This window comes from Notamacropus eugenii, chromosome 6, assembly GCF_028372415.1.
Source record: "Notamacropus eugenii isolate mMacEug1 chromosome 6, mMacEug1.pri_v2, whole genome shotgun sequence".
Lineage (NCBI taxonomy): Eukaryota > Metazoa > Chordata > Mammalia > Diprotodontia > Macropodidae > Notamacropus > Notamacropus eugenii.
The window spans coordinates 174377370-174399532 of record NC_092877.1 but is presented as its reverse complement, the minus strand read 5'-3'; the positions used below and the strand labels follow the sequence as shown (position 1 = coordinate 174399532).

General features: G+C 38.9%; 1 long non-coding RNA gene across 1 annotated transcript; it reads right to left on the bottom strand.

Moving 5' to 3' along the window:
* Window positions 1-14405: 14405 nt before the first annotated feature.
* On the bottom strand, window positions 14406-19393 carry LOC140512489 (uncharacterized). Its single transcript, XR_011969773.1, has 4 exons — window positions 19301-19393; window positions 18261-18397; window positions 16921-17019; window positions 14406-14726 (listed from the first exon to the last, which is right to left on the bottom strand). It is a non-coding gene; the product is annotated as an uncharacterized lncRNA (long non-coding RNA).
* Window positions 19394-22163: the final 2770 nt, after the last annotated feature.

Genomic DNA, 22163 nt, shown 5'->3' with positions numbered 1-22163 from the left:
GACAAAACAATGAATAAAGTGCTTTAACCTGTATGCAAACTCCATAGTTTTTTCTCTGAATGTGGATAGCATTTTCCATCCTCAGTCTTTTAGAATTGTCTTAAACCTTTTATTGCTGAGAAGAGTTAGGTCTATCATAGTTGATCATCATACAATGTTGTAGTTATTGTGTACAATGTTCTCCTGGTTCTGCTCACTTCGCTAAGCATCAGTTTGTCTAAGTCTTTCCAGGTTTTTCTGAAATCCAACTGCTTATCATTTCTTACAGCACAGTACTATTCCATTACATTCATATTACAATTTGTTCAGTCATTCCCCAACTGATTGGCATTCCCTCAATTTCCAATTCATTGCCACCACAAAAAGAGATGCAATAAATATCTTTGTACATGTGGATCCTTTCCCCTTTTTTCTGATCTCCTTGGAATATAAACCTAGTAGCAGTATTGCTGGATGAAAAGGTATGCACAGTTTTATAACCCTTTGGGCTTAGTTTAAGTTGCTGGTCTTTGTGTTACAAATACCTGAAAGTCTTTCAGTTTGTCAAATATCTATTTTTTCCCATTCAGGATTATATTAAACTTTGCTAACTAAGCTATTCTTGGATGCCACCCCAGTTCATTTCCTCTTTGAAATATGATGTTCCAAGACCTAAGGTCATTTAGCATAGAAGCTGCTAGCTTTCGTGAAATCCTGACTGTTTTTCTGCAGTATTTAACTTGGTTTTTTCTTATTGCTTGCAATATTTTCTGCTTAACTTGGGGATTTTGGAACTTGGCTATGATATTCCCAAAAGTTTTCTTCCTGAGATTTCTCTCAGGTGGTGAACATAGATTTTTTTTTTTCTATTTCTACTTTATTCTCTTCTTCTAGAACTTCAGGGCAATTTTCCTTAATCATTTCTTGTAATAGTGTGTCAGATTCTTTTTCTTATTACAACTTTTAGGTAGCCTGACAATTCTTATATTGTCTCTTATTGATCTGTTCTCCAGATTAGTTGTTTTTCTAATGAGATGTTTCAGATTTTCTTATTTTTTTCTAGTTTTATTATTTTTTGTAGTCTTATAATGTCATTTGATTCCTCTTTTCCAATTCTACTTTTCAAGAAGGTTTTTTCTTCCTTAAGTTTCTGGACCTTTCTTCCAACTGGTTAACTTTCTTTGCATAATTTTTTTGAATTGCTTTTATTTTTTCCTAATTTTTCCTCATTCTCTTTTATTTGATTTTTAAATTCCTTTTTAACTTTGTCTAAGAGTTCTTTTTGTACTTGTGACCATTTGATGTTATTCTTTGGGGTTGGAGTGGCTTTTTTAATCTCACCATGTTCCTCTGAATATGAACTCAGATCTTCCTTTACACCAAAGTAGCTATCTATGATTGGGTGCCTTTTCCTTTAATTATTCATTTTTATTTTTATTTCATGTTATTTTACTTTTACCAACTTTATATTATTATAATCAAGTTTTAATCCCAAGTTGTGGATAGTGTTGCCCTAGGCCTCAGGTCCTTCTTACTATTGTTTTATGAATTCTGTCTGGGGTTTCAACTGCAGGGACTCCTCTCCTCACCTAAGCTACAATTAGGACTCCCTGCCACATTGCCCAGAAAAATATTCTTTCTCCTTGTTGTCAGGGTATGTGCCCACAGCCACAGCCCAGCATCACTTCTGGTCAGCAGGGCTAGTCTTGGCTTCCAGAAACAGCAGGAGGTCTTTCATTCTACCCATTTAGCCATCTGCTGCTTCTGGAAAGAAAGTTTCTGAGGTAAAAGTTCCTGAGGTGAAATGGCTTGAGAACTAGTTGCTTGCCTCAGAACCTAATCATTTGTTGATACAGTAGAATCATTGAGAAGGTGTTTACCCTTCACTCAAGCCAAACTTCAGTCCTGGAGACTTTTCTGAGGTCTTCTCAAAGACCATTTTTAGGAGGACATCTTTAGTTTTGCTGCTCTGCATTCATTTTGTGGTAATTTTCTGTCTCTGGAAGAAATCTGGAGAGTCTGGAAATTTCTAACCTACTCTGCCATTTTCATAGAATGCTTTCCCTGGTATATAAGGCAAAAAAGGGATCCTACCAAACTCCTTTTGTGAAACACATATGATATTGATACCTAAACCAGGAAAACTATTAATATAATTGATTATATTAACAATAAGATTTTTAAAATCATATGATGATTGTATCAATAGATGCAGAAGAAGCTTTCAATAAAGTTCTATACTAATTTTTATTAAGAACACTTAAAAGTATTAGGATAAGTGGATTTTTCCTTAAATTTATAAAAAGCATTTATCTAAAGCCATCAACAAGCATTATTTATAATGGGGAAAACTGGAAGCCTTAAAATGTGATCAGATGTGAACCAAGTAGAAAAAAAATGAAAGAGATGCCAGGAAGAAAATTTTCAGGAATACCATAACCACTGTCACCAATATTATCCAGTATTACATTGAAAATCATAGCAGTAGCCACAGGAGAAAACAAAGAAATAGAAGGAATCGGGATAGGGAATGAGGTAATAAAACTATCTCTTTTTGCAGATGATATGATGATGTACTTGGAAATTCTCAAAGACTCAACTAAGAAGTTAGTTGAAATAATTAATTTTAGCAAATTAGGAGAATATAAAGCAAATCCACATAAGTCATCATCATTCCTACATGTCACAAACAAAATTCACCAAGAGAGATAGTAAAAAAAAATTTTTTTTCATTTGAAATAACTTTAGACCAGGTCTGAACAACATATGGCCCACAAGATTTCAGGCAGCCCCCCAAAAATGCAGAGAATGTAAAAGAAAATAGAAGTATAACAAGTGCTTTATCTGTTCTCTGCTTAACATACCTTCAACCACAACACTATTGTGTCCATCGTGTAACTTAGTGGATGGATTGCCACTGTGAACTCAATCCTGTTTGTCACATGACCCCCAACAATCAACCATCATTATTCTGTCTCTAGTCTGAGAGGAGCAAGAATTATATTTTCACTGTGTTTTCTGTCATTACTGGAATTGAACAAGAACAAAGTGAGTGCAGCCACACACCAAACCAACTGATGCCACTATATGATGACTTGCAGCAATGTGAGAACTTCTTCCCCTCCCTCACTGCATGGCTACTCTCCAAGTTACATGAGTGTCTGATGCTCTCTCCAAGGTCAGACACTCAGTTCAGTATTTCTTTGTATGTGGGCAGTTTCTGTGGAGATTTTTTGGTTTTGACATTAAGATTTTGGGGTGACTTGCCTCCACTTAACAAAGCTCAAAAGTCAAGTAATTAGCTGAGAAAATGAGCAGACACTTTGGGGGAAAGAAATAGACTGTAGATTCTTACTTTCTTGATGAAGAGGGATTTTCTTACATCATCAGTGACAAGGAAGATTAAAATATACAACCAGATAAGGGTCGGCATCTCCAACCATTATTGCAGTTTTCATTACTTCTTCCTTTAACTTTCTCATACAGTGAATACCAGGGTCTATCTCCACTAGGCCACATAGGGTCAGTGGGATACTGCTTACTGCATCCCTTGGCAGCTAAAGCTAACAGATTACTTCCATTGTTACCTCCTTAAATATGGTAATCCCTAAAAGCTTGTTGTACAAAAGGAGTCTGACTAATGCCTATGAATTTGAAACAATCTATTGTTATCTATCCATACTCCTCCAGCCACTTCATCACTGATTCTCACCATCTAAGGTACTAATTAGACTCCCATTTTGGCGGTGAATCAACTTAAAATATCTGTGACTTCCTGCTGAGTAAAATCTTCAGTTACTTCCTTAAACACTCCTTCAGAGTATTGGATGTGCACCCACATTCCTAGAAGCCTAGAAGCCTCCTCATCCAAATTTGTCTTATTTTCCTCCCATGCATCTTCCTTCCACTGGGCCCCAATCAGATGCAAAGGTTGCATTCACTTTCCTGCTGTAAACTTTCCTCTTCTTTCTTTTTTCTGAGACACTCCCACAATTTTCTTTTTTATTGCTTCCTGATTCTTTTTAGCTTGCTCTTCTAAAGAAAAGTTTGGGCACTGTAGCATAGAAAATTTCTCGTGCAAATCAGCTAACTCCTTTTTCAGCTAAACCTTGTCCTCTAGGAATGTGTCTCTACTTTTACATGTAAACGATAATTTGTTAACGCCCATCCTCTTCTACATACCCTCACCATTTCTATCCCCAGTTCTAATGGTATTCTTTGCAAACATCTTTCTAAATCTCTGAGTTCTCCCTGCTGTAGCCTTGGTTCCCAATTTTCACAAAGTCCTGTGCCTTTAACCCATTCTCTTGCAAAGGAGGAATAAGGTATGTGTTCCCATACCAAGATACCCATTTTCTTCCCTAGAGCCTTCCTGTCTCCACGTAGAGGTTCTATATTTCGCTATCCCATCCTTGTCACCATTTGTAGTGCTAATGTGATACCCACAGCAGACTCTATGGTTATACATATGCATTTCCAGAGTAAATTCATGAAATATAAACTCTCTTCCTCAACGGTAAAACCAAAATATTTGTTCAGGTACTAGAAAGCCAATTCCATCATGGTAACAAGGAAGTTCATACACATCACCAATATAGGGAGCCTTGCCATCCCCAAGCCTTCCTTCTGTTAACCTTCCCACAAATAAGCTCCTTTAGGCAAAATTCCACCCTTTCTCACTCATGCCAGCAGCTCTGCCTCAGCTCCACCTCACTCTCTTTTCTTGCTCCATGCATTCAGCAAGCTCCTTGTGACTCAGGCTATGGGCTGGGCCAAAGCTCAAAACAGTTCACATGGGCCTATTAAAGAACAAGGAAGATTTTTCAAATTCCCTTACCATTAAAAATATGAGATAAAAAAAAAAAATGAAAGATTGAATCAGAACACAGAATGCTTAATCCAGAGCGGAAAAATAGATACTTCTTTACTTACATGAGAGACAAAATATTGTGCCTTGTTTGTCAAGAAGTAATAGCCATTCTGAAGGAATAAAATCTTTGTCACCATTTTGAATCAAAATGTCCTGACTTAGGCAAATTCGACACCAATGAAAAACATATTAATGCATCCAAATTGTTGAAAAAGTCTCAGTGAAAAATAATGGTTTTTCAAGAAAGTAAACTCAGAAAATTATGTGACTACTAAGGTCAGTTTTCAGATATCTAAAGAAATCCATTTTAAAAATGATTTCAGAGTACAATAAACTGATTGCTAACAAGAAGTGTATGTAATACATTACATTAACTAAATATAAACAGCAAGAAAACCTGAAAAATGTATTAAAATTTGTATTAGTAAAGTGATTTTTGACATTAATGTGATTTCATGATAAAAAGAAATCTTAAGTAATAAATAATTAATTGATATTGATTGAAATTTGCATTTTAATATGGTTCATTTGCAAAATAGTTTAATCATTAATTATAAGTTTACTTGGAAAGTGAGGCACTAAAAACCTATCTGTGGCTCTAAGAAGTTTATTCTGTTTTAATTTTGGTCCCTATCTGCTGCCAAGTTCTGTAGGTCTGCTCTGGACAGTAAAAAATACCTAAGAGTATACCTACCAAAACAAACCTGTGAACTATGCAAACAAAATTATATAAAAAAACCTTTTTGTACAAATAAAAAATTGCAAAGATATTAATTGTTCATGGACAAAAAGGGTCAATATGATAAAAATGGTAATTTTGTCCAAACTAATTTAGATTTTCAACACCATCCTAATTAAAATTACCAAAATTTATTATACTGGATTAGAGGAAATAACAAAATTCATTCGGAAAAACAAAAAGTCAAGAATATCAAAGGAAATAATGAAAAAAAATATACAGGAAGGAGGTTTAACAGTAGCAGATCTTAATCTATACTATAAGACATTAATTATCAAAACAATCTAGTCCTGGCTAAGAAATAAAGAGGTAGATCAACAGAATAGAGTACTGATACAATTTACAGCAGCAAATAAACATAATAACTTTATTTGACAAGTGTAAAGACTTGCCAAATAAGAATTCATTAATTGGTAAAAATTGTTAAGAAAACTGGAAAGTAGTATGGAAAAAACTGGGTCTCACACAATTTATCTAGATAAGGTCAAAATGGATAACATGACCTGGATATAAAAAAAGATGTTATAAGAAAATTAGAACATGGAACATATTACTTATTAGACTAATAGTTGGTGAAGTATTTATGAATAAACAAGAGATGGACAATAAAATTAGGTGTAAAATGGACAATTTCAATTACATTAAATTTAAAAGGTTTTTTTTTATATTAATGTGTTTAATCTTTTTTATTATAATACTTGAATGTGTACATGCTTTTCCTTCCTTCTCCCTGCCCCCATCAAGTAGAAGCTATTAGGTCATGAGCTCATTCCAATTACCTGAAAGGAGAATCTGTCATTTCAGCCTCTTATTAACCATTAGTCAAGTAACAGTGGCCTCCTTTAAACAAGGGACTTCTCCCCCACTCCAGGACATGGCCGTTATGTGTTATTAAATGGACATTCTATGGATAGAAATTCCAGTTCAAGAATGGGCTGAATTAAGTGGCTTCTGAGTTTCTTTCCTTCTTCAATATTTCTTGAAATAAAGGTGTAATCCTTTTTCTGTGATCCAAGTTCATAAACCCCTTGAAATCTATCCATGGAATCTTTAAGCATCTATGAACCCCAGGTTAAGAGTCCTTGCTCTAGAAAGTGATCATCACATACACACTGAAATGCCCTCCTTGCTTCATTTTTACCCTTTTTACTGGGCACCTACACATTTTCCATGTGCCTCTTCACCCCGTCTTCCAGCCTGAACAGAGCAAACAAAGGGACAGGGTTCCTGACACTTGCAGAATTTCAAGCTGTTATTCAAGAAGGAAGTCCCAAGAATCTTGTCAGAAATCCTGTTTGGGCAAGATTCCCAGCCCAGTTTTGTAGACTCAAGATGTCTGGGTAGTCTTGGTATGCCTAGGATAAGCAGTTGAGGATTTTTTATCTGAACCAAATTCAAACTCCAAACTTCTAGAAGCCAATGCTTGTCTTCTTACCATCCTTGGTCTACTTTTCTGAATTCCTGTTGTATGATCTTAATTTCCACTGCATGGTCTTATTGTCTTAATCCTCCTGGAAAGTCCCTTTTCAGTGCCATATTTGGGTTATTCTAAATAACTATGATGAATTGCATTTCAAATACTTTCACACATCATCTTCTGAAGTTAGAGCAAGCAACTTGTCAGAACTTTTTCAAGCCAGTCTCATGTCAATTTCATACCTTCCATCTGTCTTTGCAAGGTGAAAAGGGGTTTTTTTAAACAAATAAAGCAAATATAGCCAAGATCAGAAAGAACACAGGGAGAAAATTGGGGGAGGGAGGAATTTATACATTTTATCAGATAACAGTCCCATCTCTCAAATATATAAAGAACTTTGTCAAATCTATAAGAATATGATGTTCCCATATCACCTCGAATATTTGTCATTTTCCTTATGTTTCACACTAAGCAGTCTAATAAGTGTGAGGTGGCATCTCAGAATTGTTTTAATTTTCGTTTCTTCAATCAGTAGTGATTTTGAACATTTTTTCATATAGCTATAGACAGCTTTGATTACTTCATCAGAAAACTGACTTTCTTTACCTTTTGATCATTTATCAGTTAAGGAACACCTCTTTTTTGTTTTGTTTCATTTTGCCATTTTATTTTTTTACATTAATACTTATTTATGGAATAAAATAAGCATTTCTGTAGCACAGTACAATAAAAAAAATGATTGCACATGAAGCTGCAAATCTACTAAGCACAACTATTCCTTTCAAATATACAACAAATTGTCACATAAAATTTTTCCCCTTTTCTACCCTCACCCTAGAGAAGACTACCATTACACACAAAGATACATACATACATACATACACACACACACACATACATGTAAGTTTACTCTGTCTTTTTCAGTTCTTTCTCAGGATGCAGATAGCATCTTTCTTCATATGTCCTTTACAGTTAATTTGGATATTTATGATAGTCAAAATAACTTACTCAAAGTTGTTCTTAAAAAATATTGTTGTTACTATATACAATATTCTCTTGTGTTAGGGTTAGAATCACAAAGAGCAAACCCCCAGACCATCTCTCAGGTGGCTGGGGAGGGCTTTGCTGCCTCCACTGCTCCTTTTCCTGCATAACCTCAAGTCAGGTCCAACATTCAAATTTCTAATTCCTCAGTCTTTTGCAATAGTGACAATTACCAGGTTTGCAGTCCCTCACAAGGTCAGGGTTGAGGTGTGGATTCAAGCTGGGAGTTCTTAGTTGCTGAGGCTGCATAGTATACTGGGTGATAGATAAAAGCGTAATGGTGGGCTTAAAGTAATAGGTCCTGATGGTTAAGATCAGGGATTTGGTCTGTAGTCAGAATAGAGCAGTTCCTGTCAGGATCAGAGCCTTTAAGGAGAGAAGAATTGCAAGGAAGCAACAAGTAGGGTGGAAGAGCAACAGAGGGGAAGTTTGGGATCATAGGACAGGAGGGGAGAACAGAGGATGGAATGGGGGAAGGGTTCTGAAGGTGAAGTGGCTCTGTGAGTATTAAGGCAAGAAGATTTTGCCTTACATTCTTGTCTGCCATTTCAGCTTTTCTTTTTGACTTTTAAATTAATTTGTTTTTAAGATAATTCAATTCAGACCAGCTAAAAGAACCCCAATGAGGTCAACACAATTCAGGGCTATCTTTGTCTAATTGTCACCAGTGCTGGCAGTATTTGTCATCATCAGAGCGGTTCAACATATAAAATGCAGCAATTTTGTTAGTCAGATAACTAATTTTAGTTTCTGACTGAACCATAGCCCAGTGTTCAAAGGATACTTGTTTTCTAAGGAGATCTAAAAGTGATGTGACCCCACACCCCCAGAGTTAGCTTAGAAAGAACTGAGATCTGTGACCAAAAGTGAAAGTCCTCAATGGAAGCTGGGAATAGAGGGAGACTTATCCACCCCTAAAAAAGTTAAAACTACAGGAAAATAGATCCTGAAGTGCCTAAATCACTAGTGTTGTTGGACTATTGAATGTTGGTCATATATGTGTTGTTTATTCTCTATAAGCTAGTAGAAACATACATGTATGGGATTCTGAGAATCCAAGAAAGGTTAGTTGAAGGAGATCATATAACTATAAATTAAGGAAGTGCTCACCCCTCCCTTCTGATTCAGGATGCCCATATCAGTCAAAATTATATTTTCATAGAAGAATAAGTTGCCCCCATGATGTCTGGTTCCTGTCAGTCATAAAAATAGAGATGTCATAACAAGAAGAGTGTCATAACAGATAAGTGTCCATAAAAACAACTAGATAAAAGAAATGTCATTAATCAAGATAGTGTCCAGTGGAAGGTGTCTGATCCTCGCCACTCATAAACAGAAAAATACTCCTAGTTTGCTTAATTTGGGGGTTCACTCAGCATTTCAAAAGGGCTCAAGCAGGTCCACAGTTGTCATTCATGTAAATGTGAGTGAAAACAATGGAGGATTTTTATTGTTTTTCTTTTGAAGTTCAGTTTCCCAGACTTATGGTAAATTATAAACATCTGAAGAACAAATCTGCTTTGAACCCTAGTAATGTGCTACAGCTGTAACACATTAGGTGCTAAGGCATGTGGGCTTTTGTGCCTTTGGGCACTGAGCCAATCAGATGCTGAGTTTTGGTGCTATACATGTGCCTTCTATGATGAGCCAGTCAGATGCCAAGAAAAACTGTATATAGAGAGAGCATTGAGAAGATGAGTGAGAAGATTAAAGTGTGAAAAAAAGGAGAAGAAAAACAATCATGGTGAAGAAAATTGAGCATGAAGAGAGAAAATGAATATGAAGAAGAAAATGAGTGTTGAGAAGCAGCAGCAGGAGGAGGAACTTGCTGAGGAGGAGGAGTCCCCTCTAAAGAGAACCTCCCTGGATGGGGGACCTACCCATGGAAAGAATCCTTAGCTTAAGCCCCTTTTAAGTAATTGTTTTCAAGGAGACTTTGACTGTGAAAGTGAATTGAAATGGCTGTGCTGGTCATGTGTGAGAATATTTTTGTTGCCCTATTAAGCTTTGTTTTCCCAGAGACAGAAGCTGAGGTCAGGAGCCCCTAAAACCTGCTGTGCCTGAACTCAGGCAAGAGCAGGGAGAGCTTGGAGTGGAGCTGAGACATGGAGCAAGAGAGGTGCTTGGGTGAGAACCCAGCCTGAAGAGGGCAGCCCATGGACCTGCAGGAGGGGGAAGGGCCACAGAGCTTGGGACTCAACCCTGAATGGAAATTCAGCAGGGCAAGAGCAATAAGACTGCTTTCTTGACACACAACCCCAGTGGTTTCAGATCCAGAAGTTGGAGTTGTTTATGGTGGGTGGGGGAAATGTCATACTCCCAGAGACCCACCCTATTGGCTTTGTCACCCATTCATCCTCTCAGAACTTGAAAGCAGGGACTGGAGTAATGTTAAGACTTGGACTCTTTGGCTCATTTGAGCATGCATGCACCTGAGAGCGCCAGATGGGAGCCTCCAACAGCAGCATGGAAATGACATGCTCCCAAGAAGATTTTTAGGATTTGGACACTTTATTTTAATTGAAGGGATTGTAGCCTATTGTAACCAAAGGATGGAGTGTGTTGTGTTTTCTGCTACCCCTGGGGATTTGTTGTGCTAGGGAAGACCCTGGCCCTGATTGTAAAAACAAGTATTTTGGGATATATTGATTGATATGTTTTGTTTAAAGCCATGTGGCCAATCTGGTAATAAGTTGTTATGTTGTAATGTTATATCATGAATGCTTTAGTTTCTTGAATAAGGCTGAGTTTTGAGTAAATAGAGGACTTATTGTACCTTATAATTAGACCCATTAAATGAATATATATTTACAGCAGCAACCTTCAAGAGTGTTTATTGGTGTTACAGTAAGTTATTTGACTTCCTAGATCCTCACTGTTATTGTCATTGTATCAAAATGTAATCAAAATCATTTGAAGATCAAATTTTCCATTGAGCACTGGCCTATTCATCAGGAAGGTCTGAGAATCCCTTATTTCACTGAATGTCCATCTCCTTGCCTGAAAGATTATGTTCAGTTTTGCTGGGTAGTTGATCCTTGATTGTAGTTCAAGCTCCTTTGTCTTATGGAATATCATATTCCAATCCCTCTGACTTTTCAATATAGAAGCAACAAGATCCTCTGTGATTCTCACTGTAGTTTCTCGATATTTGAATTGTTTCTTTCTGGCTGCTTGTAATATTTTCTCCTTGATCTGATAATTCTGGAATTTGTTTACAATATTCCTTAGCATTTTCAATTTGGGATCTCTTTCAGGAGGTGATCAGTGGATTCTTTAGATGACTATTTTACCCTCTGATTCTGGGACCTCAGGGCAGTTTTTCTTGATGATTTCTTGTAAGATACTGTCTAGGCTCTTTTTCCATCATGGTGTTCTGGTAGATCAATAATTCTTAGATTTTTCTCTCCTGAATCTATTTCCCAGGGCAATTGTTTTTCCAGTGAGATATTCTATTGTTTCTTGTACTTTTTCATTCTTTAGCTTTTGTTTGACTGACTCTTCATGCCTCATAGAGTCACTAGCTTCTACTTGCCCAATTCTAATTTTTAATGAATTATTTTCTTCAATTAACTTGTTACCTCCTTTTCCATTTGTCCAATTTCTCTTTTTTAAGGAGTTATTTTTCTCCAGTTGGATTTTGCACCTTCTTATTCATTTGGACAATTTTACTTTTTAAGGACCTGTTCTCTTCAGTGAATTCTTTCTTTCATTTTGTCAATTGTATTTTTAAAATCATTGGTCAATTTTTCTTCTACCTGTCTAATTTGACTTCTAAAATCCTTCTTGAGCTTTTCCAAGAACAGTTTTTGGGCTTGATACCAGTTCATATTCCCTTTTGAGGTTTCAGATGCGGGTATAGTGTCAATTCTGTCCTCTTCTGAATTCATATTTTGATCTCCCCTGTCCCCATAGTAGGATTCTAAGGTCTTTGCTTTTCTAATTTGCCTCTTTCTCATGGTGGTTGCCTTTTCCCTGACTTTTAAAGTGGTTCTCTGCTCCTAGGACACAAGGGGCTCTGTCCAACGTTTCTTGTGCTGGGAGCTAGGGGCCTGGTAACTTACTTTGTGTGCTGTGGTCTCTGATTCTTTCAGCTAGAAGCAATATAATGCTATAGATTACCTGGTGCTGAGCTGGCTGGTGTGTGCCAAGGCCAAGCCCAGGTGAAGTCTATCTGAGTTTACCCGGGGTTATACTGAAGCTTGCAGGGTAAGGAGTAGGGGCTGAGTGGTCTCACCATTGGAGACCATCCTCTCCCCTATGGATGCTCTAGAGCATGGTCAGACTCAATAGCTGGTGGACTCCCATCCTGTGCTGGTGTCTGTCCAATAACCCTGGTTGTGCTAAGGCACACCTGGGGTCCTGGTGTTGGTATTTACTGGCTCCACCCCACTAAGGCTCAGGATCTCCTGCTGGTCAGCTGAGGTGAAGCTTGCTGGGACACCTCCAGTTCTGCACTGGTCCCTTTCAGCTGCAGCAAGTAGGACCCTTCACATTAATCTCCCTAGCCTCCTAAGTTAAAAGACTGCTGTAGCCCTTCTGCTGACCCCACTATTCCAGGATTTTTCCTGGGACAATATTCTCTGGGTTTTTCAAGGTCAACAAGGGGAGGAAGAGAGCACTTGCAGATTACTCTGCCATCTTGGTTGCCAGAAGTTCAGATAGGTGACTTTCAAACATTTAGTCTGTGGGCTGATAGTCCCAGGAGTAGCTGCTTCTGCTGCTGTGGGCCTTGCACTTCTCTTTCTTACTCACTTTTGCCAGACTACCATTCTATGCTGAGAGGTTTGGGAATCACTGCCTCTGGTGATTCAATTCACTTGGGCCACCCTCACTCGGCTATGGCAAAGACTGTGCTGGTACAGCCCATGTACTCTAAGCTCCCCCAGACCCTTCCCATAGACTTTCCAGGTTGTCCTGGGCTGGAAATCTGCCACACTCTGTATTCTAATGGATTTGTTCAGATTCACTTTTTAGAGGTATCTGAAGGAATTTGTGGAAAATCTCAGGTGAGTTCCTGCTTTCACTCTATCTTGGCTCTGCCCCTGTATCAAAACTTTTAAAGATGAATTTGATTGTGTTAGCTCCAAAAGGGTTCTTCTGTTTCAGTGAATGTTCTCCAAAGGAAAATCCTTTCTACCAATTGAGGAAAAGAGAAAAGCCTTCACAGAGCCCAAAGACTAGAAATTCCACCTTCTAGGCAAATGTAATGTATTGAATTCAATGAAACAAAACAAGTCTTGATGAAATATAATCTTTCCAATTCAATGGTTTATCATCTAAGAAAATATTTTCCTTGTGGCAGTGATTTCTTGCTTCACCAATGTGAAGCTCTAAAAATGCTCAGCCTAAAAAGAATAATACTCATCACTGAAGACCGGAAAGTTCTTATTTTATTTTGCAATCTTGTGAATGGGAAACTCCCTAAAGGAGCACACTTGTTAAGGCAAATAATACAAGGCTTTTTATTTGTTGTTTCCAATTCAGATTTTCCCACTTTCCCCCCTTTGATTGGATGCAACTTCCTGAAACACCTATTTCACGTTCTTCTCCTAGATATATTCTTTCCTTCTTGTCATGCATTGCATGAGCATTTAAATTAACTAGCTGCACTCCAGGGGTGTGTGGAATAAATAGTAATAATAGTAAATAGCTCATTAAGCATGCATACAAGCTTCTGATCTTTTACTTGGTCAGAAGCCTGGTTTGGTTAGTTTACAGCTCCAGGTGGAACCAGTTACTTCTAATTTACATCCTATTATCTTTCCTGAAAAGGTGGGAGTGTAGTGTTAATCCCATGGAAACAGAATTCCTTCTTTTGCTTCTCATGCCAGGAACAGTTAAAATAGTAATTAAACAAGTTAGACTGTGTTTCTTACCATTCTTGCTCCTAACAGTAGTTTGAAACATCATGTTGTTTTTCCTCAGTCCAATACAAATGTAACTTTGAATTCAATTTACCTTATTCTGCCTGGAATATGCTTATCCTTTTGAATAATGAGGTTTTTTTTTTCTTTGAAGCCTATGTGCTTCAGTCCCTTTGGGGAAAAAACATTGAATGTTCAAGTTTGGATCTCTTGGTTTTCTCTTCAATGACTGTGGTCAAAGGAAGAGAGCCAAATTCTAAGAAATCAGGACTGAATGTTTGGGATTGGAGCAAACTGCTTTGAAAGCTTTCCTTTTAATATCTAGTGTCAGACTCATAAGACTTAATTTTGCCTCAGTCTCAATGTAAATGAATGGAAATTGTGTATCTTTCTTTTCTCTAAAGCTAGGCAAAAGTTTTACAGGCAAAGAATGTTTCCTTACAAGTGAACACAATTGCACAGAAAACTAGAATAAAGCTAGAACAGCTGTTGTCATTCATAGGACTTATTAGAATTTAGAGATCAATGGGGAAAGGGTTGAAGTTTGGGGAATACATATAGCAAAGGGGTAATCCACAGCTCCTGATTGCTGAAAGTTCTTTTCTCTCCTTTGTAGGGAAACTCATGATGTTTCCCATAAGCATGTTGCATTTTTTCTTCTGTGTTTCTTTAACAGCCTTGAATCTCTCTTTTCTCAAAGCATCTAGTATATTTTTGTCTCCTGAAGCAGATGTTGCTGCCAGTCACCGTTGTCCCAGGAAGAATGATAGAATACTGATGAGAAGATAGGAAATCCAAAATCCTATGGGTCTGTGAAGTATAGGTGGTCCTCTTTCAGTTAAGGGAAAAGAGAAATGAGGCTGAGGTACTCTCTCCTGGCTCAAATTCCTGATTCCAACTAGCTCAGTTGTTTTATACAGAACCAAGAAGGATTGGCCAAGTCCCTCAGGCGACAGGACAAGACTTTCTATTGAACTTAGAGAAATGCCTGCATCTTGTTCACTCCTAGTAAATGATCAGTCTGTCTTCTCATCTAATGAATATGGAGTGTTGAAAAAGTCTTCAGTGCAGCTTTAAGCTTCATAGCTTCTACACCGAAGACTTTTGGGATACCCAAAACTATATGAGGGTTAAATGGGATAAGGTAATTTCAACCCCAAAGCAACAATTTTATATAATCAAAATTGTCCATTTTATCATTTATCTTCACTTCTGTCTGTCTCGTTTATTTGGTCTTGTTTTAAGAACTTTTCCCTCCAAGATTCCCATCAGTTGGAAAATGGCTGATAATGTTATAGTATAAGAACGTGATAGAATACTATTATGCAGTAAAAAATTATAAACGAGATTGTTTTAGAAAATCCTGGGAAGGCTTGGATACACTGAAACAAAATGGTGAGCAGAGCCAGTAGGGCAATTTATATAGTAACTGCAATCTTGTAGAGAAAATTTAATTTGAAAGATTTAGGAACTTTGATGAACACACTGACTAACCACAATTCCAAATGACTAATGATGAAACACACTATCTATCCCCACATAGAGAATTGAGGGAAGTACAGACTGAAGAATATTTTCATCTATTTCTTTCTTTTTGTTTTTTTTGGGGGGAAGGGGAACACAGCTAATGTGGGAATACACGTGTGCCTGTGAATAATAAACTACTTGACCTATTTTCCTTTCATTTTGTTCCCTCTCAGTACTCCTGTCAGCCTTAAAAGAGTTTGTTCTAAGAAAGTCAAACAAATTGGGTTGTATGTGCATGTTTATCTCTCTCAAAGTGGCAGACATGCACGCGTCCATACACTTGGGAGTTCATTTGAAAATAAGCTCACTTTGGAGTTAGGTCTTACAGATTACATATCCATCCATCTTCCCTTTCCCCTGACTCAGGCTGCTTGTGTCCTTTGTCAGCCAAAATTACAGTTCCCATAGAACAAGAGATTGCCCCTAGAATGCCTGGTTTCTGTCATCCGTAAACAAGAGAATGTCATAACAAAAAGAGAGCATTATAACAGAATAGTGTCCATAAAACACAAGATAAGAGAAATGCCATTAATGGAGATTGTCTGGTTCAAAGCACCTGATCCTTATCAGTCATAAACAAAAGAATGCACCTAGTCAACTTAATTTGGGGCTTCACTCAGAGAGCATTTCAAAGGATCTAAAGTGGGCTGCACATTCCTTACCCCCAGATCTCCTTACAGTTACATCTAAAGTTACCAAGCATCTTGAATATGTGCCAAGGTTGAGCTACCTCAAATATCAATCACATAGAAGGAAAAAACTGTCCAGAGTCAGGCTCATCCACACTGGCTTATTGGCATTCAAAAAATACTGTCCCAGAGTTGGGCACAAGTGCCTTGCCCAACTAGTGTTCTTAAATCATCAGACACTTCAAGTACAGGAAACCTCATTAATTAGGAATCAAAAACAGAGCTTTTCCTCTGTTTAAGAAAGAGCAATCTGATTTCAAATGGCATTATTGTTGAAGAATTCTTATGCTGCCCTTCCATTAATACTACTGCTTGTACTATCATGGCTAGCATAGGAACAGATCTTTACAGAACTAGAAGAGTGTGGCCCTCATCTGGAAGTATCCACCATGGGAGTTTAGCAGCATTTGAATTCTCTGCATTTGCTTTTCATTCACAGTTTAGCTGCATGTCATTCAAATCGTTCAATAAACCCTATTGGAACATGTGCAGTGAGTGCTGGAACCAGTTTGTACCAGTCTGAAAGGATTGATTGTTCAATTTTCACTATAAGAATTTATACCTTGGAAATCTGTAGATGCCACAAATCAGGCTTCAGTTTGTTGATGTGTTTGACTTATTGTTTTGTTGACTGTGACAACTTAAGAAACTGATAGAGAAAAATGTTAATAATATAGATTAATTTCAAAGTGTGTCTTCCATTCATTTTGAAAGCCAGTTGTTTAGCATTTGTCAGCACATCCCCTGGATATATATGACTGCTATGTTGGGTTGGAAGTAATGCTTACCATTTAAATATTCATTTAGAATGCATTTGCTGGTATATGTTGAGGAATTGGTCAAAGGGCCTAATCACATCTCCAGCCCTTGGAATTAGCCCCACAAATCTAGAACAGAAGCAGATAGATACTATTTGATTAATTTCTGATTTACACATTTCCTGACGTTCTACATTGCTGTAAGAGCAATTTTCCAGAATTATTCCTGTATTTAATTGTGGACCTGACTTCAGGACATGGGGCTTAGGCGTAGTTGTACTGAGGACTTCCACTTTACAAACAGGAGAAGCAGACTATAACTAACAGAAATACCTCTAGGCTTATAACCAGAAATCTTTCACTGGTAGTAATTTCCTTATCTTGTAATTCAAACTTCAACACAGCTGCTCTGGTCCATCATACAAACAGACCTGCTGTCAAAGGCTTCCCCACCAAGTACAGGTATATGCCCCTCTGAATATAACCATAACTATTCATGGTGGTTCTAATCTGGCTGCATCCTGTCTCTGACATGAACAGGACAAGTTTATGTCTCTGTTGACATTGTGTTGGTAGTTGAAGTGCCCAAAAGTCCTCTTGCTAAAGTCCATCCTGCTTTCTCTGTAATCAATTTTATCTTACTTAGTAACTACTTATCAGAAGTAGAGGAGGGAGTTCATAATTTAATTTCCAAGTACCCTGTTTCCCAGATAGCTCTAGAAAGTTGAGAAGACCTCAAGCTTTTAGGTAATTAGCACAAAACAGTAGCTTTATTGTCTTAATTTTTTATTACCTTTCCACTTAGTTATATTCCCTTCCCAAAGAGTTGACAACACAATTATTATTTTGTCACTTAATTCAAAATAAATAATCTTTGGATTATACCAATCATTGCGGTCCAGTTCCCCAATACCTAGGCAGCCATGCTGGCTATTCACCCTAGCAGAATTATAAATTTTTTCCTAGGCTTAAACCTGCTTGGTTGTTCATAGGGTCAGAATTAAACAGAGTACTACTACATGTAGAATGATTCACGTTCTCAAAAAGTTTACAATCTAATATATTAGAGGTGGTGGGAGGGTGTACAAGAGAATAATATTTATACTACTTATATATTAAGGTTGTTTGGAGGAAAGTGCTTTGTAAAACTTTGCAAAACTTAAAGTATTTTATACATATGAGACTCTCATATTTCTCCTGAAGGACTTCAAGTCAAGAAACCTGGGTTCTAATTTTGATTCTGATATTTATAAGCTGTGCTCCCATGTTCATCTGATATTCAGTCTCAGATGAGAAGTCCTCTGGTAATTTGTGCCTTCTGTCTCCTGCTGTACCTTGAACAAAGGCTGCTAGGGGCCAGCTCAACTTACCTTGGTGCCAACTTGATTTTCCCCTGCCTGAGACTTCTACCTCCTGCTTCACCTGATCTCCAGGCTTGGGTGTGAAAAGTAGCACCATTCCCTTTGGACAGGCTTTCCATCACCTGCTGCAGCATCTCCTGCCTAGCCTTTGGAGCCAAAGAGGAGGAGTAAAATGAGACCTCCTATCTTCCCTTCTAACTATGTGCCTTCCATCTTTTGCTGCTTTTGTCTCCTGCCTGATATCTAGCAGATAATTTTCAGATCTACCTATCTTTCCCCAACCTCTCTGTTGAGGAAAATTAATATTGTACTATATTATTTAATAATTAATATTTCTCTGTGATACATGCTTTTCCTCATTTGGACAGATCCCATTTCTGAAAGACAGGCCGTTTCTGAAGGGTATGATCTTGATTAAGATGAGCACTCCCAGCCCCAAAGCATCTGCTCAGTAACCAGACTGGGCAGGGCACCTTGCCTCTGTTTACCCCATAAGCACAGAAGTCAGCTTGAGCCCTTGTTTTTCCTGACCAAAGTTAGGGATGACCTGGTCTACCTGACAGAGACCCAATCAGAGATATTTGACTGAGATGACTTATGTTTTTGTAGCTAAGATTACTAGAAGCAGCTGGATCTCATAAAACAACTAGCCTCCTCTAAGTGTCAGAGAGGAGGTAATCAGCCACATCTGAAAGCCAGCCCTAGCTTCACATTAACCCTTTCACCTGAGGACTGGTCCTTCCCTTGGGGAAAGGGGGAATGAACTCATAGGAAGGTGTTGAGAACTATTTACAGCCTCTTCATTAAAATGTCCATCAGTTACAACTGCCACAATGTCAGATGTAATGAAATAGCAATATTATCAGGGGAGGGCCAAATGATGTACTGTAAGGCCAGTCAGAAGAAAGACACACCTGGGTTTAAAAAGCCCTGTCACTCTAAATGCACTCTTTTGGCACCATTGGAGGCAGACCATAAGAACCCTTTACTAATAGGTTCTGCACCCTATTAATAAATGATGTCTTGCTCAGCAAATTGCCTCAGTTTACCTTTTGTTAAATTTCAATCAAGACATTGATGACTTCCAGCCTTTTCATCTCCAATTGGCATTCAGATATCTCCAGCTTGATGTCCAGGAGACACTTTTAATTCAATATATCATTAGCTTTCCCTGTAAATACTCCCTCACCTCATAACTTTCCTGTTATTATCCAGGGCAATATCTTCTCAATCTCCTCAGTCTACTCACTATCTTTCACTCCCCACTCACTACACACCATCTGTACTCAAGGTCTATTGATTTCAGCTTTGCAACATCTCTTGAGTATATGTTCCCTTCTCTCCTCTAACGTTACCACTCCTCTGGTGCAGGCCCTCATCACTTCATTTCTGGACTACTCCAATAGCCAGCTGGAGAGTTTGCCCTCCTCAAGTCTCTCCCTATTACAATCCATCCTCCAAACAGCTATCAAAGTTATTTTCCTAAAGATCATATCTGACCTTATTAAACCCCATCCCCAATAAACTCCAGTGGCTCCCTATCACCAGAATCAAATGCAAAGTCCTCTATTTAGTATTCAAAGTTCTTTATAAGCTACTGCCTCTCTCCCCCAAATTTCCAGTCCTCTCAAGCCTTATCCTCTGCCATGTAATTTATGATCCAGGGACACCAGCCTCATTGCTCTTCCAAAAACAAGACACTCCATCTCTTGGCTTGAGGCATTTTCTCTGCCTATCTCCCATGCCTGGAATGCTCTCCCTCCTCATCTTCACCTACTGACTTCCCTGGCTTCCTTCAAGTCCCAACTAAAATCCCATCTTCCATAAGGAATCTTTCAGAAAGGCTCTTAATTCTAGTGCCTTCCCTCAATAATTTACTTCCTTGATGTTCAGGAATGGTTTGCCATTTCCTTCTCCAGCTCATTTTACAGATGAGGAAACTGAGCCAAATACGGTTAAGTGACTTTCCTAGGGTCACACAGCTAGTAAGTGTCTGAAGCTGGATTCACATTCAAATCTTCATGACTGCAGACTGGGCACTCCATCTACTGTCCCACTTACCTGCCTTCTTTTACTTCCTACTTATCCAGTGGGTGCTCTAGCCAAAGGAATGTAAATTTTGATTGCTGAAACCTTGCAAGATATCTTGGAGTTTACAGGCTAGTTTTTTTTTTCTCTTCTCTACTTATTTATTCTAAATTTAAAAAAAACACTGAGACAATTAATATTTTTTGCCCCATATCGTTTCATTTACGATTTCTTGAAATACAGCACTGGAAAGAAAAAAACTGGCTTTGATAAAACCCCTTGGGCTTCCAATTGAGCTACTTGACCATGCCTTAAACCCAAATCACTTTGGCTGTCACTGATTGGCCAACAGTAAGTCCTAGTCCAAGTCTCTCTTGGGCCTTGTTTGCAGTTTTTATAGCTCAGAGTAAATAGCAATATTTCTGTTCTGAACTGAAAACCCCGAGAGTGTTCCCCTCCCAGACTGATTTTTTTTTGAGTAGGTGAAAGCGGCTGATTTTTGGTCTCATTTCTTCACTAGCCTTAAACATTGATTGGGGGTTGCCTGGGACAGACTGAGACCTGGGAAAGACCTTAATTAAAAAAGGCCAAGATCTCCCACTACATCAGGGGCCACCGCCAGTCATTTGGCACTGGACCCAGAGGGCTCTGGAGGAGAGAATGGGGCTGGTGACTTTGCGCAGCCCTGTCTCACTTCAGTCCAACTCCCTTGCAACAAAGGACAAACCACTTATCCTGTATGGCTTATTTGCATATTTTCCCCATTAGATTGTGAGCTCCTCACAGCCAGAAGTCTTTTGCCTCTTTTTGTATCTCCAGAGCTTGGCACATAGTAGGGGCGTAATAAATGTCCTGACTTTGACAAAGCAGCTAAGCTCTCTGCGATTCAGATTCCTCATTTGTAACATGGGAATAACGCCTGCTGCACAGGGTTTGTGGGGAGGTTTACTGAGGTCACATTTCTTGCCTCCAACTCAGGGCCTCAAGAGGTCTGTGTAACGGTGTCGGCACTGAGCAGGGTGACCTCAGGCTCTCGGCGTCCTTCACTGTAAGATGGGTATAAACCCTCCCAATGCCAGTGTAGGAAGCTCCAGGATCCAGCTGTCATTAATGAAGGAGGGCCATCCGCAAGCCTCACAACAGCGTGTAAGAGTGAGCCGGTGGCAGAGTTTAGCTCCAGCTAGGACCTGGTTCTCTCAAAATTAACGCATTTTCCCCAGTTGCTAGGTGGTGCACCGCAGTCAGGAAGACTAATCTCGTAGAGTTCAGACGCTTACTGGCTGTGTAGCCCTGCTTGTCTCAGTTTCCAATAAGCTGGAGAAGAAAATAGCAAACCAAGAAAACCCCAAATGGGGTCACAGAAAGTTGGACGTGACTGAGCTGACGGAACAGTAAGACAGGAAAAAAAATGACAAATCATTCTTCCAGCCAACAGGGGCGCTCAACTGCGGCTCCACTGGCACACCCAACTGCGCAGCCGCTCTCCTCTTCCCTCGGAATGGAGGAAGTCGTTGATACCAAGGGGCCCGACTCGCCCCCGCCTCTGCCCGAGGCCCCGCCCCTGGTCCCAAACCTTCTCCATTCTTTCCTAAGTCCCACTCCTTCGCCCTCTCTTCCCAGGACCCCGCCTTTTTCTTTCTGGCCTTGCCCCATCTCCTACTTTCTCTCTTCCCAACCAACCTTATCCCCTCTGTTCCATCCCCTCACTCTGAGCACGTCCGTTCCATTACGTAATCTCCCTAGCTCCTCCTCCCCTCCGCCTCTCCGTCTCCTCGATTCCAGCCTGTCTCTCTTCTCTTCCCAGCCGTAGGAGCGATGCTTTACGACACTGTCGTCTAACGGCGGGTCTTTACGGCAGCGACCGGCGGCAGGACGGCAGCGGCC